The sequence below is a fragment of the Chiloscyllium punctatum genome, chromosome 41 (genome assembly GCF_047496795.1).
Source record: "Chiloscyllium punctatum isolate Juve2018m chromosome 41, sChiPun1.3, whole genome shotgun sequence".
Classification (NCBI taxonomy): Eukaryota; Metazoa; Chordata; class Chondrichthyes; order Orectolobiformes; family Hemiscylliidae; genus Chiloscyllium; species Chiloscyllium punctatum.
Window position 1 is genome coordinate 29,407,982 of NC_092779.1, and position 13,608 is coordinate 29,421,589.

At 42.0% G+C, this 13,608-nt stretch overlaps 1 protein-coding gene across 1 annotated transcript in view; it reads left to right on the plus strand.

Moving 5' to 3' along the window:
• LOC140464963 (genetic suppressor element 1-like) overlaps positions 1 to 13,608 on the plus strand; it is a 305,622-nt gene that overhangs the window by 101,553 nt on the left and 190,461 nt on the right. The gene's annotated exons all lie outside the window — the stretch shown is intronic.

Consider the following 13,608-nt stretch of genomic DNA (forward strand, 5'->3'; position numbering starts at 1 on the left):
TCACTAATCTTCGTATACATTGCGTCCTTGACCATTTCCGTCACCTACAAATGTACCCCACCACCACAGATATATTTCCCTCCCTACCCCTATCCGCTTTCCTAAAGACCATTCCCTCCCCGACTCTCTTGTCAGGTCCACCACCACCAACCCTCCTCCCTTCCAGGCACCTTCCCATGCCACCGCAGGGATTGCAAAATTTGTGCCCACACCTCCCCTCTTCCCTCTGTCCAAGGCCCCAAAAGAGCCTTCCATATCCAGCAGAGTTTTACCTGCACTTCCATAGTCATTCACTTCCACACACGCATCCGTTGCTCCCGATGCTGTTTCTTCTGCATTGGGGAAGCAGGATGCCTTCTTGCAGAATGCTTCAGAGAATATCTCCGGGACACATAAACCAACCAACCCCACCACCACATGGCTGAACACTTCAATTCCCCATCCCACTCCACCAAGGACATGCATGTCATGGGCCTCCTCCATCGCCATACCCTAACTATCTGAATCCTAGACAAAGAATGCCTCATCTTCTGCCTTGGGACCCTCCAACCACACTGCATCAATGTGGACTTCACCAGTTTCCTCATCTTCCCTCCCCCCACCTTATCCCAGTTCCAACCTTCCAACTCGGCACTGCCCTCATGACCTGTCCCACCTGTCCATCTTCCTTCACACCTATCTGTTCAACCCTCCTCACTGACCTATCACCTTTACCCCCACCTCCATCTACCTATCACATGTCAGCTACCTTCCCCGTAGCCCCACCCCCCTCCACCCCCCTACATATATCTCTCCACCCCCTCTGCTCACAAGCCTCATTCCTGATGAAGGGCTCTTGCCCGAAACATCGATTCTCCTGCTCCTCGGATGCTGCCTGACCTGCTGTGCTTTTCCAGTACCACACTCTCAACTCTGATCTCCAGCATCTGCAGTCCTCACTTTCTCCTGCCCTCTGAAATTCCCTAGCAAGTCACTCAGTTCAATGGTAATGAAAGATGGTCAATAAATGCTGGCTGAGACAGCAATGTCCACATCCCTTGGGTGAATAAAAAGAAACAACACAGATTTACAGAGATAGTTCACATTGCGTGTTGTAGGATGCATTATTTGTATGTTTCATGCTACTGTTTTGCATTCATGCAAACATTACTCTAGAATAGAACCAAATAATACAACAAGATTCCAGTTGCAATATAATATGACAATTGGATCCATTTAATGTCTTGGGCAGCAGGACTCCAGCACAAGTTCTGTTGATGCCAGTAAAATAAATGGAAAGACTATCAGAACTGTATAGAGTCATAGGTCATAGCATGGATACAGGTGCTTCGGTCTAACTAGTCCATGCCAACCATGTTGCCAATCCAAACTAGTCCCACTTGCCAGCATTTGGCCAATATCTTTCCAAATGTTTCATATTCATGTACTTATCCAGATGTCTTTTAAATGTTGTAACTGTACCTGCACCAACACTTCCTCTGGCAGTTCATTCCACATCCAAACCAGTTCCTGTGTAAAACAAATGTTACCCCTCATGTCGTTTCTAAATCTTTCTCCTCGCACCTTAAAAATATGCCCTCTAATTTTGAACTCACCCAAGGGAAAAGACCCTTGCTGTTTATCCTGTTCTATGCCCCTCATGGTGTTATAAACCTCTGTAAGATCAGCCCTCAGCCTCCTAACCTCCAGCCTATCCAGCTTATCTTTCTAACTCAAACCCTCCATTCCCAACAACATCTGATAAATCTTTTCTACATGCTCTCCAATTTCATAATATCTTTCCTATAGCAGGGTGACCAAGCCTGTAAACAGTATTCCAAAAGAAATTTCACCAACATTCTGTACAACCTCAACATGGTGTCCAACTCCGAAACTCAAATTTCTGAGCAATGTAAACAAGCATGCTAAATGTCTTCCTAAACACCCTGCCTACCTGTGATGCAAATTTCAAAGAATTATGTACCTGAACATCTATGTCTCTCTGTTCTACAATGCTACCCAGGGCCCGCCATTAATTGTGTAAGACCTGCCCTTGTCTGTTTTATCAAAATGCAATATCCAAATTAATCCATTTATCCAAATTAAAATTGCCCGTTCTCCCCGTGTCTGCGTGGGTTTCCTCTGCGTGTTCTAGTTTCCTCCCACAGTCCAAAAATGTGCAGGTCACGTGATTTGGCCATGTTGAATTGCCCATAGTGTTAGGTGCATTAGTCAGAGCGAAATGGGTCTGGGTGGATTACTCTTCAGAGGGTCAGTGTGGACTTGTTGGGCCGAATGGAATCTAATCAAATCTAAACTTCATTTAGAGGCATAGAGTCATAGAGTTCAACCCGTCCATGCCAACCAGATATCCCAACCCAATCTAGTCCCACCTGCCAGCACCCGACCCATACCTCTCCAAACCCTTCCTATCCATATGCCCATCCAAATGCCTTTTAAATGTTGCAATTGTACCAGCCTCTACCACTTCCTCTGGCAGCTCATTCCATATATCTACCACTATCTGCATGAAAAACTTGCCCCTTATGGCAACTTTTCTATCTTTCCCCTCTCACCCTAAACCTATGCCCTCTAGTTCTGGACTCCCACACTCCAGGGAAAAGACTTTGTCTGTTTATCCTATCCATGCCCTTCATGATTTTATGAACCTCTATAAGGTCACCCGTCAGCTTCCGACGCTCCAGGGAAAACAGCCCCAGCCTATTCAGCCTCTCCTTATAGCCCTAGCCTATTCAGCCTCTCTTCCAACCCTGGCAACATCCTTGTAAATCTTTTCTGAACCCTTTCAAGTTTCACAACATCTTACCAATAGGAAGGAGACCAGAATTGCACTCAATATTTTGCCACTCCTCAGCTCATTTACCCAATTAATCAAGATCTTTTTTCAGTCTTAAATACCCATCTTAGCTGTCCACTATACCACCAATTTTGGTGTCATCCATAAGCGTATATTAACCATGCCTCCTAAATCCTCAACCAAATTGTTTTCATAATTGACAAACAAAAGTGGACCCAGTACCAATCCCTGCAATTGTACATCATGTTTCCACTTCATGGTGCTACATCGTCAGAAATCACAAGACACCAGGATTTAGTTCAACAGGTTTATTTGAAATCATAAGCTTCCGGACCACTGCTTCTTCATCAGATGACACTTCTGCCTGGGTATTGCTGGCTTGACCAACATTTGTTATCCATCTCTATTTGTCTTTGATATGGTGGTAGTGAGCTACCTTCTTGAATTCCTACAGTTCATGTGACATTACTATACTCGCAATATTGTTAGGAAGGGAATTTTGGGGTACTGACCGAGCAACAGTGAAGCAGCTGTGATGAAGATTCATGATATCATTTTTACTATTTAGAAACTTGGATTTTAAACTGTACAGAAAGTTTCGTTTATATTGTTGTATTGTATGTGTTAAGAAGAGAAATTTAGCTTCATTCTTAATTTGTTCTTTGAGTATTGCAGAGATTGCTGAAGTTTGTTGATATAGGCATTTCTAATGAACATTCATAGCCTTGGAAAATAGCTTAAGGTGAAGAGTTCGTACTTTAGAAAAACAGCGTTAAAGAAAAATAAACTGCTATTGCTAGTCATGATTTGTAGATGCCAGTGTTGGACTAGGGTGTACAAAGTTAAAATCGCATAACACCTGGTTATAGTCCAACAGGTTTATTTGGAAGCACTAGCTTTTGGAGCGCTGCTCCTTCATCAGATGGTTGTGGAGAATAAGATTATAAGACATAGAATTTATAGCAAAAGTTTACAGTGTGATATAATTGAAATTATATATTGAAAAATATAATTTATCAATATATAATTTCAGTTACATCACATTGTAAACTTTTGCTATAAATTCTGTGTCTTACGATCTTATTCTCCACAACCACCTGTTAAAGGAGCAGCACTCCAAAAGCTAGTGCTTCCAAATAAACCTGTTGGACTATAACCTGGTGTTGTGTGATTTTTAATGCTATTGCTAGTGACAGGAGTCACGGTGGCACAGTGGTTAGCACTGCTGCCTCACATCGCCTGAGACCCGGGTTCAATTCCCACCTCAGGCGACTGACTGTGTGGAGTTTGCACGTTCCTCCGGGTGCTCCGGTTTCCTCCCACAGTCCAAAGATGTGCAGGCCAGGTGAATTGGCCATGCTAAATTGCCCATAGTGTTAGGTAAGGGGTAAATGTAGATGTAGATGTAGATGTAGGGGTATAGGTGGGTTACGCTTCGGCGGGGCGGTGTGGACTTGTTGGGCCGAAGGGCCTGTTTCCACACTGTAAGTAATCTAATCTAATCACTGCAGGGCAGAACTATACAGAAAGTCAGGCAGAATGCTTGGTTCTAATCAGAGCAAATTGGTGCTGTGCATTTAGTAGTCTCCAAAAAAAAAATCAAGATTCAGGACAAAGTTCTGAGTGGCTTATGAGAAGAAATACTGGATATGGAAAACTCCTAGAGGTTGATGGTATAGAAAGTCCAAGTGTTTGCTCTGCATGCATTTAGAGTCACTAAGAAAAGAATCCAGAAACAACTTACTGTCATACCAAGTGAATGAGAAACTTTAAATTGAAAATAGGGTGATTACTCCCTGAGGTTTAAGTATCTGGAAGGTTGTTGTTGACGGTAAAAGGTTTGAATATGTATTCCTGATATTTGTAATAAGATTGTATCAAGTAGTTCTTGTCTGGTGTAATGTGGTTAGTGTTTTCTTTTCTTTTGTTTATAATTAACATCAATGTTCTTTTGTTAAAAGGTATTGATAGTGTGTTAATTTTAAAGTGAAAGGCAGGAGGTTTAGAGAGGATTTGAGGGAAAATGTCTTATTCAGAGAATGGTGGTGATCTGGAATGTACTGTCTGGAAGGATAGTTGAGGCAGGAAACCTCATAACCATTAAAAAATACTTGGATGAGGTTGAAGTTTCATAATATTCATGACTATGAGGCTTGTGCAAGGAAGTGGGACTAGAGTGGGTAGTATATTTTTGGAGTCTAAACTTGATGGACCAAAGGGCCTCTTTCTATACTGGGTGATTCTATGACAACATCAGGTCATTACATTCTTTGACCATTGTATATTTGCTATGCAAATTTCAGCCATAAAAGCTACGATCTATCATGTCAGGTTTCACTTTGCAAGCTGACTTGTCCAGTATTGCAATCAGTTGAGATCAAAACAAAATGCCAATATAGTTCCAAGTCGGGATGGAATGTGACTTGAAGGGGAACTTGCAGATATTGGTTTTCATGCACATCTGCTGCCCTTGACCTTCTAAGTGGTAAAGGATTCATCTTTAGAAAAAGGTGCTGTTTTCGGAGTTTAGGCAAGTTTCTGAAGTGCATTTTGTACATGGTTCACACTGCTGCCACTGTGCATCAGTGTTGGAGAGAGTGAATGTTTAAGTAAGTGCATGGGGTGTCAATCAAGTGGACTGCTTCGTCTCGAAGTTGTCAAGCTCTTAGAGTGTTGTTGGAGCTGCACCCATCCAGGCAGGTGGAGAATATCCCATCACATTCCTGACTTATACCTTGTAAATGGTGGACAGGCTTTGAAGAATCAGGAGGTGAGTTACTCACTGCAGAACTCCCATCTGACCTGCTCTTGTAGCCCAAGTATTTGTATGGTAAATCCTGAGTCATTGTCATAGTTGCATTGCCAGCCTTCAAAGATTGTTCCCAAAACCTCCAAGTATTGAAGACTAATCTCCAGGGCAACGAGGAAAAAAAAGTGAAAACCTATGTCGTTTTTTGAAACATTTTGGTTATGAATTTAGAACATGTGATCCTGAGGAATAAAGTTATTGATTGACTTTGAAGATCAGGTATTGATCTAGAGACTGTTCACATTCTGATTGGTGTCAGAGGTTGATGAACCACAAGGATGGGAATGTTGGGCAGTGCAGGTAGAGGCAATAGGTCATGTGATGAAACCAAGAAAAACGCCAGAGATGGTCACCCAGCCCGAACAAGTTCCTGACAGCTGTGACATTGGGTGGGTGGGTTTTGAGTCAGGGATTCGAACTGGGAACTAGTTTTATGTTTAGGAGAGGATGAGGGGACAGAGTTGGATAAGGTTCAAATGTCACTTTCATCCGATCAGCCAGCTTTGGATAGATCAAACTTTTGGATTTAAAGCCTCCCACTGTCACAAACATAGGTCATTGGAGTTGGAGGGAAGGAATAGGCCAAAGATGGTTGGGATTCCTGGGCAGCAGATGTACCGACATAACTTTATGGGATCCCGGTGATTCCTATTCCTTTTGGCCCCGGTGAGGAAATCGATAGAATTTCTCCTCCTCCTTACTGCCAGGATTTATAGTTGACTGTTAGAATATTGATATGAGAGGATCCCTGTTTGCATGCATTGGTGAGTCTCCTGCCTTCAGCAAAATATTAGTTTAACCACTTTAACAAAGCGTTCAGTTGAGATGACCGTGGGCAAAAAAATCAAGCAATAGCCAGGCAGTACGTCATTGTGCAGCTACTTAGCTGCATTCCAGTTCTGTTTCCACCAGGCAGAGATTAATATTCTTCCCATTGCTTTACATGTTCCCAAAGATACAATGCTGAAAGGCAGGTCCTTGGCTTATTGTCAGCTGATGCTGGATCCCAAGCCAATTTTACTTAGTGATGATTTGCCATTTCTGTCCACTCTCAGCAGCAGGGCAAAGAAGCAGATCCTAGCTTCACCTTTGACAGAGCAGGAATTTAACCCATGCTAATGACATACCAGACATGTAGCCCATTGAATTAACCTGTTCACTTATTCCATGTTTATCAGTCCAACAATAATGCAGCAATATAGTGTGTCACTCAGCATGTACAATGCAGTGAGAAATATTTAAGTATCTATGAATTATTAGAGAAAGATAATGGACTAAAAGGTTTTAATAGGTCCGTTAGTAGGTGCTCAAATAGCAATCCCTACCTCCCAACCACCAGCACCAGCTTAGCAATGAATATAGTACTGTTGGGAAAATACACAAACAAGAAATTAGGGTCCCTACCCCCTAGATGTACCATTTCACACAATCTCACTGCACTCAGACACCACGATGATTTTGTCCACAGTATTGCCACAGAGTATAAAAAGGAATGCAACATTACCCATGGTGCTACATTCCTCCCTCAGATGGGGTGGTAGAAACTGCATCATGGAAATGGGTGGATTGAACCTTCCCCATTGCTATTGTTTAGCCATTCCTCATTCATACACAAAAGAAGTCGGCAAGTCCACTACCTGCACTATACATTGGTGACTTTAATCACACTCACCACTGCATGTCTTCAGCTATGGAATGCTAACCCAAGGGTTTTAACAAACAGAAATTGTGTACATTTCTTTCTCTTTGCCCTGATGTACATTAGGCTTATCTGCTGACATTACATCGCTTTTACTAGTGTGTATTTTTCCACTGTATTTAACAAGGGGAAGAGAATAATCTTGATTGTTTCCTTTAGTTTAGCATAAACAGTGAGTACGGACTGGATTATTTATAGACTCCAGGCTTGGTGGAGCGGTTGATTCCAACCATATGATGGAGCCGAATTATCTTACACTTAACTGAGAACACAGACAATGAAATTACCTGGGTTAATTACAGTATTTACTGATGAGAATTGAAATCTTTTGTCCAGCCATCATTGGGTTGATTATAATGAAACAACAAAGCTTCAACTGACTAAAGACAATTTTTAAATTAACATGTACAATTACAAAAAGAGATATTAGTCATTATGAAGTAATTTCAAAGCTGCAATGTAATCTTTGAGTGATGGTTATTAAGCTGGAAATGTCATGTTTCTAGGTGACTGGGGAATAGATGTAGTATATTTGACCATATTTGGAGTACTGTGTACAACACTGGTCTAGGAATTCTGCAATGGGAAGGATGTTATTAAACTGGAAAGGTTGCAAAAAAGATTTACAAGGATGCTACTGAGACTGGAAGTTTGAGTTATAAGGAGAGGATGGATAGGTTGGGGCTTTTTTTTTGCCCTGGAGTGTAGGAGGCTGAGGGGTGACCTTATAGACCTCACGAGGGGCTACAGATAAGGTGGATAACCAAAGTCTTTTCTCCAGGGTAGGAGGGTCCAAAACTAGAGGGCATAGATTTAAAGTGAGATGGGAAAGATTTAAAAGGGAGCTGGGGGGGGGGGCAACTTTTGCACACAGACAGTGGAGTGTGTATGGAATGAGCTGCCAGAGGCAGGTACAATTACAACATTTAAAAGACACTTGGACAAGTACATGGATAGGAAAGGATTAGAGGGATATGGGTCAAACACAGGTAAATGGGACTAGTTCAGTTTAGGAAACCTGGTCAGCGTGGACAGATTGGGCTGAAGGGCCTATTTCCATGCTGTATGACTTTATGACTCAGCAATTTAAATATTTGGGAATGACATGAAGGGTGGGAAAGGAATAAAGTCTGAGTCCAGAGATCTTGCATTGACAAGCAAGAATTTCAAAGCTGCACAAAAGAATACGGAAAACTGGGCTAGTTTTTCCCATTCCATAACAGCAGACAGTCTTAGGTTACACAAGGATTTATTTAGAGACTAAAAAAGTTGCAGATGCTGGAATCCAAAGTAGACAAGCTGGAGACTGGAAGAACACAGCAAGCCCAGCAGCATCGGGAGGTGGTGAAGTCAATGTTTCCAGTGTAACCCTTCTTCAGGACTGGGAGTGGGTGTAAGGGGAACTGCAGGTAAGGGAGGGGGCAGGATGTTGGGGGGTGGGGGTTGTTGAAATAGGGATAGGTGAACACAGGTAGAGGGTACGACCTGTTGGTTGATGGGAGGAATGAATCCGGTTGGTAGCTGGAAGGGAGAGTCAGTCAGAGGAATAGAAGAAAGGGGGAGGGGCTGGGAAGGGAGTCAGGGAATGGGAAAGAAAGTTATTTGAAACTGGAGAGCTCAGTGTTGAGTCCTCCAGGCTGTAGGCTGTGCAGGCAGAACCTTCCCCTGCAGCCGTAAAAGATGTAAAACCTGCCGGTACCCCCCCTCCTCACCTCCATCCAGGGTGCAAACAGCCCTTCCAAGTGAGACCTGCCTCTCCTCCAACCTAGTTTACTGCATCCAGTGTTCCTGATGTGGTCTTCTCTACATCAGGAGACCAAATGTAAAAGGGCACGTTTTGCTGAGCATCTCAACTGGACCCGCAGGGGCTAACCCTGACCACCCAGTCACCAACCATTTTAAATCCCTTTCCCACTCCCTTTCCAACTATCCTTGGCCTTCTCCATTGCCACAGCGAATCTAACTGCAAACTGGAGGAATAACACCTCATCTCTGCTTGGGCAGCCTACAGCCTGGAGAAGAACTTTTCAATTTCAAATAGTCTCCCTACCTATCCCCCAACTCCCTTCTCAGCCTCTCCCCTTACCTTCCATTCCTTTGATCAATCTTCCTTCTAGCTACTAACCAGATTCATTCCTCTCATTAACCAACCAGGTCGTAGTGCTTACCTATCCCTGGCTCACCACCCTGCCCCAAACACTCCCCAAGTTTATCTGCAGCTCCGCTTATCCCCATCCCTATTCCTGAAGAAGGTTTACACCTGAAACATTGACTTCTCCACTTCCAGATGCTACCTGGCTTGCTGTGTTCTTCCAACCTCCTGCTTGTCTACCAAGGATTCATTTAGGAATCAATAGTAACTATAGTAATAATTAACATCGACTATTGTTGAATGATTCTAGTATATACACTCTACGCTCATTGGCAAGTGATTTATCAGAGTGTTTTTAAGTTGCTATATGTTGTGTTATGTTATGCACTGCCTGCTATGTTTCAGTGATCAACAGGTAGGTTTAGGACAGATGAAGACGCTGGAGTGGGGTGAGTTTCAATATATAGCAAAGCAGATAGTTGATTGTGTCTGCCCAATGACATTAGAAAGCTGTATTTGCTAGTTCTGTACATATAGACAGTTGGGCACTTGGGAGGATTGGGAAGTCTGGCAGACCAGCCGGTAACTCCGACAGGGGAGATGTGATTTTGAATGATAGTGTGTGAAACATTTAATGTACGACATCAGGCTTTATGTCAATGGTCTGGCCACTCCGATTTTCGGATATTGAAAATCTTAATAAAGTAGCCATGTCTGGGGAGGATGTTCTGTTTCCCTCAGACAGAAAATGATGTCATGACAAATAAATGATCATATGTAGAGGGAGCAGACAAAACAGTCAATGACAACAGAATCACTCACTGGACCCAGCTACAATACCAGAAATGCTTTTAATAGGTCCAAGTCTCATTCTGAATTCTTGGCTAAGAGTCCAGACATCCATTAGACCATGGAAACAGCTGCATCCCAGGGAAAACATTGGTTGATTGACAGCTCTTAAGCCATGACCTATTATGTCAATTCATATTATTTATTTACAATAAAGAGTATAAGAGATAATGGGATTACAGGTACTTGCAGTTTAGCTATTAATACTTTAAAGGGCTTATATGCTTGACATTTTTATACTGTTGTAACAAAACAGTTTTCTTAAGAAAATGGAAGGTTTGACTGAATAACTTGCTTTTTAAAAAAGCTTTTCCACATACCCGTATGGAATTAATTGGTTCTACAGAGTGTATAGTGAGTGAAGGGGCATGAAAATGCACATATTTGGATTGAGAGTAAGTGGGATATTAGAAGCGTGGAGAGATAAGCTAGAGGATATTAGAAGGAGGGTGGATCAATGCCATTCCCTGCCATATTATGTGGAATGGGTATAGCTTTGCATGGAGGGTATGGGAAGCAATGTGAAGATATAGGAAGGGGTAAAGCCAGCACAAAGTGTATAAGGAACCGAGTAGAGGTAGGTGGAGGGATGTAGCATGACATAAGGGGGTCATGGGGAAGACTTTTTGAACTAGCCTTTCAAAAGGGTCCATCATTCACACTATAGTTCATGACTGTTCTGAGGGTATGTGAACCATAAGTCCTTTAAAAATTAGCCTAACTGCATGAAAATCCTTTGGGAGGATGAGGACATGCCGAGCACTGCAAAGGGGGTAGGCTGGGTTGGGCTGTAGGGATAGGCTCTTTACCCACACTAGCCTGCAGCCTCTACCCTTTCTGGTGAAAATGGAAGATGCTGGAAATGGATTAAAGTATTTCAGAATCAAGTTCACCTTGCCAAATCTACATTTTCATGGAATATCCCCAACTGAATTATAACTAGCCCATCCACACCATCACCAAAACAGCTATTTGCACCTTTATAATATTGCCTAACGTCACTCCTGCATCAGCTAATCTGCTAGTGAAGTTCTCAAACATGTTTGTGCTATAGCTACACCTCACTACTCAACATAAATCTGGCTAGTCTCTCACATAGTGTACCCTATGTAAGCTTGAGGTCATTCAAAACTCTGTTGCCTATGTCCTTATTCACACCAAATCATGTTCTCTTACCATCTCTGTGCTTGTAGAACTTGCTGGGTCAAGCAATATCTCAGTTTTAAAGTTGTTGTCCTTGTTTTCTGTGGCCTAACCTGTAACCTCCAACAGCCCCACAAACCTCCAGAATATCTGCACTCATATAGTTTTGGTTTCTTGAGTATGTACAATTTTAATTGTTTCACAAATAGTCATAATGCCTCTAACTGTCCAGCTCTGTAACTCCCTCCCTAAAAGTTGCTACCACTCTATTTCTGTGGAAACCAACTAACCAAAGTTGACCTAACTTTAAGCCCTTTACTCTAATATTGTAGCTCAGTGAGAAATTTTGCTTTATAATTCTCTTATGCATCAGCTTAGAATGTTTTAGTATCTTAAAGGGGTGACATTAATATATTTAGTTTTGTTTCTTGATCTACCAAGGTAAGATTCAGCTTTAAATTCCTGCAATCCCATGGTTTACCCTCCTACATAGCAGAAGCCACCCTTCCAAGCAAGATCCATTTTATTCTGTCCAAACACTCAACACATTCTCCTGTCCTCAAAACTGGAGCAAAGCTTTGATTGGATAGATTAATTTTACATTCCAGTTAACTTCTTTGTACACTCTCAGCCAACAACTTTCCCCATCTAGTAACAGTTGCTGCATGTACTCCACGTGCATTACTAACAGCTGCTTCACACGTCTTCAAACCCTGGCACATCAAGTTGACTCACAACAACCTGGAAGAAATAGACATGATTTGGAGATGCCGGTGTTAGACTGGGGTGTACAAAGTTAAAAATCACACAACACCAAGTTATAGTCCAACAGGTTTAATTGGAAGCACACTAGCTTTTGGAGCGACGCTCCTTCATCAGGTGGTTGTAAGGAGCGAAAGCTAGTGCTTCCAATTAAACCTGTTGGACTATAACCTAGTGTTGTGTGATTTTTAACTTGGTAGAAATAGTGTCGCGTGGTAAATTTACTGCTGATATCATTGACAGACGGTGGATGTGTGGCATTCGAGATGTTGTGTGGTCAGAGGCTGCATACACCACAATGTTGGCCATTTTCCTTCTTCTATTCTTGACCTAATGCTCCTGCTCACTTGTGGCATAAGCCCCTAAAAACTGCAATGTGCTACCACTCATCTGCTTCTGCTTATCCTTGTCATTAGGTCCGAACTCATGCCTCATCTTTTTGTTGCATCTGTCCAAGACCCTGACCCTGCGTGAATATATTGTCACTCTTTTCCAGCAAGCACCAGCACAAAGAACGGCACACAAGCACTATCTAATACGAGCTGACCCAACGTGATTCACACAGCACCAGCAAGCAGGAACAGGTGCATAAGGTTAATGCTCCTCATTCAGTGGTAGCTCATCATGTTGCCCCTATTACACAACATGGTGATACATCAGACAGACAGCAAACCATCAGGTACAGAATTTACTCTCTGGGTTGCTGTGTTCACACAGCACGATTGATGCTTTCACACTCCTCTTGTCTGCTTGATGAGATTGTAGTTGATCTGTAGACCTTATTTGTTTTATTGGAGAATGTGTTCTTCCAGGAGATAAATGGGTGCTATCTTTCACCAAATTTGTGTTCATTTGAATAAAAAAGATCCTGCTGTATTGTTCAAAGAGCAAAGTGTCATTCTAATGTTAGATTAGCCTTCTGAAGAACAAATTAATTAGTCATTCGTTTCCTTTACCATTTGTCAGAATTTACCATATGTAAATTGGACACTATTGAGTTTATCAACATCTTGATGGTCACTGTTGGTTCTAAAGTGCGTGAGGTTCATGTCAGAATGTGCTAAGGTGCTACGTAATTATAAGCTCTTTCTACTGGTGCACCCAATTAGTTTATTTATGCTGAGCTGAACATGAATTAAAAGTTCTTATATTCATGGTTTTATCTGAACTGTGAAAAAAATGGTCTATTTAATTTTGTTTTCTAAAACTGGTTTAAGTGGCATTATATTGCTCTGCAAAGTTTTGTTTCCATGTGGAGGTTTCAGTTCATGGAGAGCAAAGCAAAATAATGAGAAAATATATAATCAAATATCAACTCAGAAAAATGGAGAATTGAGGAAAACGGTATTGGGAAAGTAAGGGAGGAAATGAGCAGGAAGTCTATTTATAGCTCATTTTTCATTGTCCTTAAAAATAACAATAGATTATATTACAATATTATGACCATCTCAGTGTTG